The sequence below is a fragment of the Humulus lupulus genome, chromosome 1, assembly GCF_963169125.1.
Source record: "Humulus lupulus chromosome 1, drHumLupu1.1, whole genome shotgun sequence".
NCBI classification, from domain to species: Eukaryota; Viridiplantae; Streptophyta; class Magnoliopsida; order Rosales; family Cannabaceae; genus Humulus; species Humulus lupulus.
In genome coordinates, this window is record NC_084793.1 from 13,776,767 (window position 1) to 13,786,704 (window position 9,938).

Genomic DNA, 9,938 nt, shown 5'->3' on the forward strand with positions numbered 1-9,938 from the left:
TCGGAGATTTGGTGCTACGACGAGTTTTCTTAAATACCCGCGACCCCACTGCTGGAGTGCTCGGACCTAACTGGGAAGGGCCTTACCAGATTGAAGAAGTCCTTCACCCAGGCACCTACAAACTTGCACGCTTAAACGGAGATCTCGTTCCGCGCTATTGGAATGGAGAACACCTGCGCAAGTATTATCAATGAACATCCCTTCTTAAAGGACTGGCTTGTTTAAATTTCTCTTTTAATTTTTACAAGTTTTTCAAAGAGGGTTAGCCACGATGTATGGATGATTGCTCGTATATGTAAGATTCTATTTCAGAATCACTTGTAAAGACATGTTTAGTCCATTTTTAATACGAGATTATAAGGGACTGTGCTCAGCCAGTCATTCTTGCCAACCTTTGTGAATTTATATTTACAAGTATTTGTTCATTACGTGTGTTATTTTGCTGTATTACAAGTATCAGTTTTACTACGAACAGGAACGTTCGAACAGGTTATGGTCAAGGCAAGTGACCAAGGACCTAAAGCTCCTCGATCACTTGGGGGGCATATAAGGCATATCGATAGCAAAGCATACTCTTAAGGTATGTAAACACATGAACAAAATAAGTGAAAGCATGCTACAGTACTTAGAGTATTTTTCAAAATTTATGTTTTGTTAAATCATGCCAAAGTACTATGCTAAGTCCGGTCATACAGATAAATGTTATAATAAAATATTATAGCACCAAGAGTTAAGCTTTTACACCGCAAGCATCGCTGCTTGGATGTAATTGTTCAAATAAAAAAAGAAAGATTTACTGCCCGTGCAGTAAAGTTTAAAAAGAAATTACTGTCTTTACACCACGACCCTTGGGTCGCATATCCAAAAAAGAAGAAAAAACAAATAAGAATTCAAGAGGCATTCGGGGCTGGAGGATCCTGAGCAGCATCCTGGTTAGTCACGTCCTCAACAGCATCTTCTTCTTCCAAACCAGCAACGCTTGGAGTGGCAGGGGTCGCGGCTCTTGCTTCCTCCTTGGCCAGTTGGGCAGCACATCGGGCCAGCTCAGCAGTTCTGACTTCCTCTGAAAGGTAACTAAAGTCAGCACCCTGATTGTGTTTCCAGAAATTGTAGAAACATCGGAGTGTTGTCCTCTTATACTTTTCCAGATTCTTGGAGTTGTCGAGCTCCAACTGCTTCACTTTTCCCTCGAGGGAGAGAATAGCCTTATCCTTGGTCTTGGCTACCTCCCCCAGATGCTTGATTTCGCGGAGCTGGGTTTTGCTGATCTCTCGGTACTCTTGCCTCAACTTGACCGCTGCTTCCTTCGCAGCTTCAGCCCCGGACAGCTTAGTCACTGCTGCATCCCTCTCTCGGATCACCGCCTCCAACTCCTTAGCATGCTTAGCCTCAGCAGCCAAAAGCTCCTCGGCCGCTTTCACCTGGAACCTCTCGATGGCTTTTGCCTCGACCTACTCGATATAAGCCTGGGCTCGGGTACGGGCAGTAATGGCCGAAAGTAAGGCCTATGCACAAAGAAAAAGGAGTCAGAATTTATTAAGAGGACTAAAAAACTAAAGACTCAAAGAATAAAGAAGCACTTACGCTGGAGATTTCGTTCAAATCCCTGTTCATGAGCTGATCGACTGACAACTCTTCAGCTTGAACCATTGCGGCCCTAACACGCTCGCCTTTACCAATGCGATCGAGGCGGTCCCGGGCGGATCGGATGGCATGGTTCATAAGTCTGGTCCCATGAGCTTCTTCACGAGAAAGATGCTCCCTGGCAGGCGCAGCTGGAGGATTCGACCGAGCAGGAGTAGTTTGCTGTTCAGAAGAAGCTGGAGGAGGAGTAGGAGTTCGCTCAGTTGGCGCGGGACTTTTCCCAGTTGGTGTGCCCTGAGGAGGGTCTTCTGGTCGACTTTTCTTGGCTGGAGGGCCCCGACTGGATTTACCAAATCTCTTTTTTGGCTTCCGTGTGAGTTGGGGGGCTTCTTCTTCTTCCTCGGCCTGATACATGTCAAAGATGTTGGGAGTCGACATATCTGCATAATAGTAAACATAAGAGGTTAAACAGGAAAGAGAAAGGTGAAAGTAAGTAACACAACAGAAAGAAGATAACAAAGTAAATACCCGAGCTACAACAACTGGTCGCTACACTATTGACTCTATTAATCATATACTCATTTTCTGGCATGAAGAAGTCTGGCCCTAGATTTGGGGCGTATGTAAAGTTACCATCCCCATCAAACATATGACAGGGAATTGGCAAACCATTTAAAAGCGAAATAACGTTACCATTGTCATCAGAAGACTCTCCCAAGTCAACAACAGGCTTTGTAGCCTTTTCTTTCCCCTTGCCTTGGGGAGCAGAAGGCCTTTCGGCAGAAGGGCTACCCGTGGGTTCCCTGATCGTAACTCCTGTTGGCCTCCTCCTAGGAGGAGGCACAGGAGGTTGCTGCTCGGGAACCCCCTCGGCAGTGGCATCGCCCACCACGGGCCCTCTATTTTCATGGCGAGGAGCCAGGAGGCCAGACGACCTCAAGTTCTTTTCAAGTGTCAGGGTCTTGACACATTTTGCTGCATCAGACTTCCTGGCCAGAGTATTAGACCTCGACACCATGCTTGGTGTTGGGGTCGGACGTAACCAAGGGCCTGAAAAACAGATCTAGTTTGAGAGAAAATAAAAGGAAATACTCCATGTTAAAGTGTCGACCAAGGCAAAGACAAGTTTGTACCTCCTCTCGCAAAGGCCAAGTTGTCACTGGTTATGTCCGGAGTAAAGAAGTACTCCTTGTTGTAATGCCCCACGTTTGATATATGGGTTGTACCACTCAAGAACGTCCGGCCGGTTTCCCGGTGGCAGAAGTGGAAAAAGCCCGTCCCGTTATGCTGAGGGTTGGACTTGAGGTCAAAAAGATAGTTGACCTCGTGGGGTGAAGGTTCTGGCCATTTGTTAAGTTTGTACAGAACATAGAGTACGGCCAGCATCCTATATCCGTTGGGAGTTATTTGAAAGGGAGCGACGCCGAAATAATTGGCCACCCCCACAAAGAAAGGATGAAGAGGGAGATAAGCTCCCGCCTCAATGTGATATCGGGATCAGGCGCTGTTCGCCCTTCCTGGACGGTTAGCCCTCTGGTCCGCGGTGGGACGTGTAATGGTTACCCCCGTGAGGGGGAATTTCCTGAAGCAGTTAGCAACCATTCGAATGGTCACTGAACTGGTTGGAGGAGTGTACCACTCGACATCAGGCGGATTGCGATGACGAGGGCGAGAAGGTCGTCGTCGATGGGTCTCTCACCTCCCCACAAATCTGGCATTAAAATATGCAAACAGAAGAATGGGGAGGTGAGGTTATAGAACTTCAGAAGGTTCTTTAGAATAACGCTGGTCGAGTATAAAAGTTAAGTCTTTATACAACAGCATTCTAACAAGAAACTAAGTCTTTCTATGCGAAATTATTTTCAACTCCCCTTAGGGCGGGAAAAATTATTTTTTCAACTAAAAAGCATGATCCTGGGTTTCAAACTAACTCATAAACCTACTCTGCCTACAAAAAATTCTATCTACAAACACCTAAAACCAGAAGCCGAGAGACTTAAACAGTACGCCATGAAAAACATGCACCACGAGAAATTAGAAGAATGGGGTTTCAGGAACTCACCAAGAATTGTGGTCGTGAAGGTGGAAGAGAGGTCTTCGGAGATTAAGGAGCCCACCATCTGAGTCGTGAAAGGCGCAAGAGAACGTTCGCCGGAGAAGTTTAAAGCTTTGGTTTTTAGGGTTCTTGGCAGAATAATGGCGTGTGTGAAAAGAAAAGAGATGGCTCTGCTGGTCTTATATAAGTTTGTCTCTGATACTAGAAAGGTGTAACCATTATTTTTCCTTTTTAGAAGTATGGGGAAACGTGATGGCCGTCGAAGTCGTTTCTGGGGAACCGAAAAGTCAAGATTGGACAGAAGTGGGTTGCTTTTTTCAAAAACACACGAAGGGTTCTGACACGTCAGGAGGGGTTACCGAAGAGTCGCTCGTTCAAAGTTTATTTACTGTTCGTAGTAAATAAACTTTGGGGGGAAAATGTTATCCAATAAATTAGCATTTGTGACGTGGCAGATAATTCTCTTGACACGTGGCTGATACCTGGAAGGCGTCTGCTAGAGTATCGACTAGTATGCACAGCAGAAGCAGATCCAGCCTATCTTACCCACGACCAGTCTGGTCGGTGGTTCCGCAGCCAAGGCAACAATTATGGAAGATCTTTGTGAATCCCGAATTTATCTCATGCAATCTTCTGGATATCCAATTATTCAGGGAGTAATATCTGTAACAATATTTGGTAACCCTCCATGAGCCTATAAATAGCAAGATATAGCTCAAGGGGAGGGACTTTTGGCTTCTGAATCATAGGAATTATAGAATTTCTCTTAGCAAACTTGTATTGTTTGTCAGAAGTGTTGAAACTCATTGAACCCAAGTTCTCTGATCATACTTTTGATTATTTATCAATATCATTTTAAGTGGACGTAGGTCATTACCAGATCCTGGGGCCGAACCACTATAAATCACTGTGTTTTCCTTACTTTTGTCATTACGTTATTCTCTTTACATTCGTCTATTATAATCATATTTTGACTCCGTGTCAGTTGGCCAAATCGTGGGTCAACAATAAACAATATAAAAACTTTTGAACACCAGAAACACACTCAAACACTCCTCCAAACTCAAAACCACAAAGTGGTTTAAAACTTTACAAAACTCAAACCATAAACCAAAAAACTGAAACCATTTCATAATATAAACCTTAGTGTTATCCCCATTTCCTGTCGGGGTTTTGGGCCCTCGCCCCGGCCCACGGTCAGAGGGACCGGTTCGGTATTTGGGCCTAGTCCGCGGGCTACGGACCGGGCCTGTGTAGAAGGGTCCGGGACGGTCCCGGCACTGTCCGGGGTTCATGTTCAGCTTGAACGGTCCCGGCACTGTCCGGAGTACCCCGGACCATCGCGGCCATCGCGTCCCGGGTCCCGGGCCCAGAATGGTCCGGGCCCGAAGTAAACGCAGCGGGCCAAAGGTAAACGAACCTGGACCGCTTCATCCCCTGGCTATGGGTCAGGCGTCCAGGACACTGAAGCCGCCTTATTTCGCGTGGGTCTTGTCCCCCCACTTTTCACCTGCAGAAAGGGTCTCCTTGGGATTATCTGCCGGCGTGTCAGGACTGCGCAGCCAAGTACTCTGACCGGTCTTGTCCCCTGAATCGGCCTCGTGATTCGAAGTGGTCAGAGCCAAAGTGCCGTTTTGTCGGGGGAATGCTTGCATCTCAGGGCAACTAATTGGGCCTGAGCTGGTTCGGGTTTGGTGTTCTGTGTATCTTTCTAGCTCGGGCCTCCACTAGGAGGGCCCCTTGTGCACATTTCCCAAATGGGTCCGGGTCAGGCCCGGCCCAAACCTGATGTCCCCCTCGTCCTATAAATATAAGTTGTAATGCAACGTAGGAATAAAAGAGAAGGCAGAAACTCTGTTCAAATACAGTTAAACAACTCCATTGTAAAAGCTTATCCTAGCTCTAATACAGACTTATATACAGACTCGTGGACTAAGGCTAGTTAACGCCCCAACCACGTAAAAATCTTGTGTCGATCTTCCATTCTCATTATTATTATCAGTCAATATCCTTCTTTAAGATAGTTGCCGAAAATCTCGGTTAACAGTTTGGTGCTTTCATTGAGAGCTGAAGGAAGCTAGCGCCAACGTCAGGCCTTTACTACGATGGTGAACAATCGTAACACCACCTTCGACCCTGCCAACCCGGAGCAGGGCAACGGAGACCCACTGCCTTCTCAGCGCATCCCTCAAAACCTGCCTGAAGACGTGCCTCCTCAGACGTCTCACCAAGACGAGTCGCAAGACTACGAGGGTGAGACAGAGTACGAAGTAGGAGACGAAGAAGAGTACTATGAGGAGGAGAACGAGGGGGAGTATCATGATGAAGCCGCGGATCCCGAGGTCCCTCGCGACGATCAGCAAGACCCGGAGGTGACTAAACTGAGGCAGTAGATCCGGGATCAGGAAGCCAGGATGGCTGAGCAGGCGGAGGCACACCGCCGGGTGCAAGAGTCTCTCCATGCCCTGCAAGCACTGATGGCCGCACAGGGCCTTGCGGCCAACCCCGCAGTTGGCTTGCACCCAGAAACGCAACAACCCGCTCCCCAAGCGCAAACCGGGGGCCCCAGGGGGCCAGCCCGATCCGTTTCCCAGAGCCTCCCCCCGACACGGCTCCGAAAGTCCCGGACAGGGAGCGACGGACAACTCGGAAAAAGACTACCCCCGTCAGTAAAGCCGGGGCACGTTCATGGCCGTTACCTAGGAAAGAGAAGGTGTGCCCCGACCCAGGACGAGGCCACCCAATCGATCCGCAGGGGGTACGGCCGCAGGACGGTCAGCCCCGGCCCGCCCCAAGGGCGAACGGGAGGGAAAAGCCTTTGCACCCGAGTGCCTCGGTCAACAAGAACCATCGGAAACGATCCCGCCGCGAGGATCGTGACGGTCTCAGCTCCGGGGACGACACTTCCCGGGTAGATTTACGTGACGGACTAAATGCCCGGAAAGATCGGGCCCGCAAGCAAAAAATCCTTCCTCGAAACGGCGACCTCAGGAATGACATAAACGACAGGCAGAACGAGAGAATCCCCCTAGAGGACGGCGCGGCCAGGCAGCTCATGGAGAAAATGGCAGCATTAAAAAAGGCCACCGTCTGCTTGGTCCGCAAGCAAGAGGGCGCGGACACTGACTCTGACGAAGAGGACAAGGAGCCGTGCGCGAGACACATCCTAGACGCCATGTTGCCCAAGGGGTTCAAGATGCCAAGTCTCACCGCCTACACTGGAAGCACGGACCCTAGGGATCATCTGTCCCGGTACAACCGACTCATGACCGTGGCTCACGTCAGCGACAATGGCAAATGCCTCTGCTTCTCCATCACGTTGGGCGGCCCCGCCGAAGAGTGGTGGAAAAGGCTTAAACCGGGGTCCATCCAAACATGGTCCGGGCTACAGTCGGCTTTTCGGAAGCAATTCGTGGCCGCCATGAGGATGGACATGCAAATCAGTGCCCTCGCCAATATTAAGCAAATGCCCGCAGAAACACTGAGGGCCTACATCCAGCGCTTCATTGAAGAAGCCTCCCAGACAAAGGTCGACGACGGACAGCGCCTGGTGGCACTACAGTATGGAATCCGGGCCGGGTCCCCGCTCTGGGACGACATGCAGCGCAATAAAGCCGCCACCCTAGAAGAATTTATTAGGAGGGCCCAAGGATTCATCAACTGGGAGGAGGCCCAGATCCAGGCCTTCGGATGGCCCTCGGCTCCTCATCCAGTCCCTCAGACGATTCCGGAAGGTGCGGGACATTTCCCCGCGCAGTCCTACGCATCGCCCCCCATCGTCCCGGGGGCGGTTGTCGCGCCCGGCATTAGTTACACGCCTATGGTGTACGGTCCTGCCGCTTCGGGATATGCCCCGGCCCAGTCAACGCCCTTCTCCGGGTATGGTGTCGCGCCAGCAGGGCACAGCATGGCCCCCGTCGTGGCCCAGCAATCGCAGACCGGGGTAACCGAGGCAAGCGTGAATCCCTCCCGGAGTAAGCGGGCCGGCAAAGGCCAAAACCGGCCGGAGTCGGCCAAAAAAGGGAAGAGGGGCTATGAGCCCCAATACTCGGAATACACTAACTTGGTGGATACCCGGGAAAAATTCTACCTGGCTACAGAAAGAGCGGTCCATTACCGGAAGCCTAGCCCCATGTTTAGGGGGGGGGGGGGGGAGGAACCCCAGAGACACCAGCAAACGGTGCGCCTATCACAAAGATGTGGGCCACACCATCGACGAATGTCGGCAGCTCAAAGATGAAATTGAAAACCTCATCAAGCTAGGACACCTCCATCAGTGGGTAAGGATGCCCATAGGCGTCCCGGGCATGACAGCAAATCCCGGGCAGTCTGCGGCGCCGGCAACGATTCGTGCATACCCGCCCCAGGGAGGGTATGCGCAAGGGCTCCCGGCACAGACCCCTCAGGGGGCCGTCGCCACGCAGGCCCCCGGTCCTGGGATGCCCTATCCTTCCGGGGCAGCGCCCCCTCGAGTGGACGGGCACGTGTCGACCATATCAGGCGGACCCCACCTAGGAGGCCCTTCGAAGAATGATCAAAAGCGCTATCTGAGCGAGCTGGACCATGACCAAGAAGTCTGCGCCCTCGTCCAGGCCCCTGCTCAGCACCCCAAACTGATGAACCTCCCCATCACGTTCACGGAAGACGACGCCCGTAACGTCCATTTCCCGCACCACGACCCACTAGTCATAGATGCTCAAATTTCCAACAAGATGGTGTCCCGAGTGTTGGTGGATGACGGAAGCTCCGTTAACTTGTTGTTCAAATCCGCCTTTGCCGCCATTGGCCTGACGGAGGCTGATCTGGCGTCGTGCCCGACCCAAATCTACGGCTTCAACGGAGACGCACTCCTCCCCATGGGAAAGGTCCAGCTACCTGTTACTCTGGGGGACGCGTTGCAGCAATCGTTCAAGTTCTGCACTTTTGTGGTGGTGGATTGCCCGACCGCTTACAACGCCATCTTTGGCCGGCCCGCCCTGGTCGAGTTCGGGGCCATCACCTCCATCCGCCATCTATGCATGAAGTTCCCGTGCAGCAACGAAGGGATTGGGACGGTCCGCGGAGACCAGAAAAGCGCGCGGAAGTGTTACCATATCTCTGCCCGTCCCGTTTGTATGGTCCGGGATGAGCCCGTCGGGCCGGCACTCCGCCCGCCCGAGCAAGCTATCCAGGACGAAGACGATCTGGACCCACGGTTGGGAGAGGAACGCACCCTTGAGCCAATGGACGAAATAGAAGAGGTATGCATCAGCGAGTCCGATCCTGCCAGGGTCATCCAAGTGGGAAAGAGCCTGCCGGAAGACATTCGGGCCGCCATTATCGCCCAAGTCAAGGAAAACCAGGATCTTCTGGCATGGTCCCACTCCGATATGACCGGGATCGACCGCAATATCATATGCCACGCGTTGAGTATTGACCCAAACGCGACCCCGGTCCGCCAGAAGCGCAGACCTTTGGGGACGGAAAGGGCCGAGGCCCTCAAGCTGGAGGTAGAGAAGCTGTCTTCCATTAACTTCATCCGCGAAGCCATATACCCCGTATGGCTAGCCAACCCGGTCTTGGTGCTGAAGCCTAACAGGACGTGGAGAACCTGCATCGACTTCACGGACCTCAACAAAGCATGTCCGAAGGACTGTTTCCCGCTCCCCCGGATAGACCAAATGGTGGACGCTACGTCCGGTTACGAGATCTTGAGTTTCATGGACGCCTACTCAGGCTACAACCAGATCTCCATGCACGTGGCAGATCAGGAGCACACCAGTTTCCAAACTGACAAGGGCATCTACTGCTATGTCGTCATGCCTTTCGGACTCAAGAATGCCGGAGCAACCTACCAGAGGCTCGTCAATCGAATGTTTAGGGCCCAGCTGGGGCGAAACATGGAAGTATACATCGACGATATGCTGGTCAAATCCAAGACGTCGCGGGAACATTCGAGCGATTTGGCGGAGGCTTTCGCGGTTATCCGGAAGTACGGGATGAAGCTGAACCCTAAGAAGTGCACCTTCGGCGTCGCATCCGGGAAGTTCCTGGGCTTTATCGTGAGTTCCCGGGGAATTGAAGCCAACCCCGAGAAGATCAAGGCCCTGATCAACATGGCCTCTCCCCGGAAGCACAAGGACGTTCAAAGCCTGACGGGGCGAGTGGCCGCCCTAAGCCGTTTTGTCTCCAAGGCCACGGACAAGTGCATCCCTTTTTTCAACGTCCTCCGGGGAAGACAGCGATTCGAATGGTCACCCGAGTGCGAAGAAGCCTTCCAGAAGCTAAAAGAGCACTTGGCCAAGGCCCCCATCCTGGC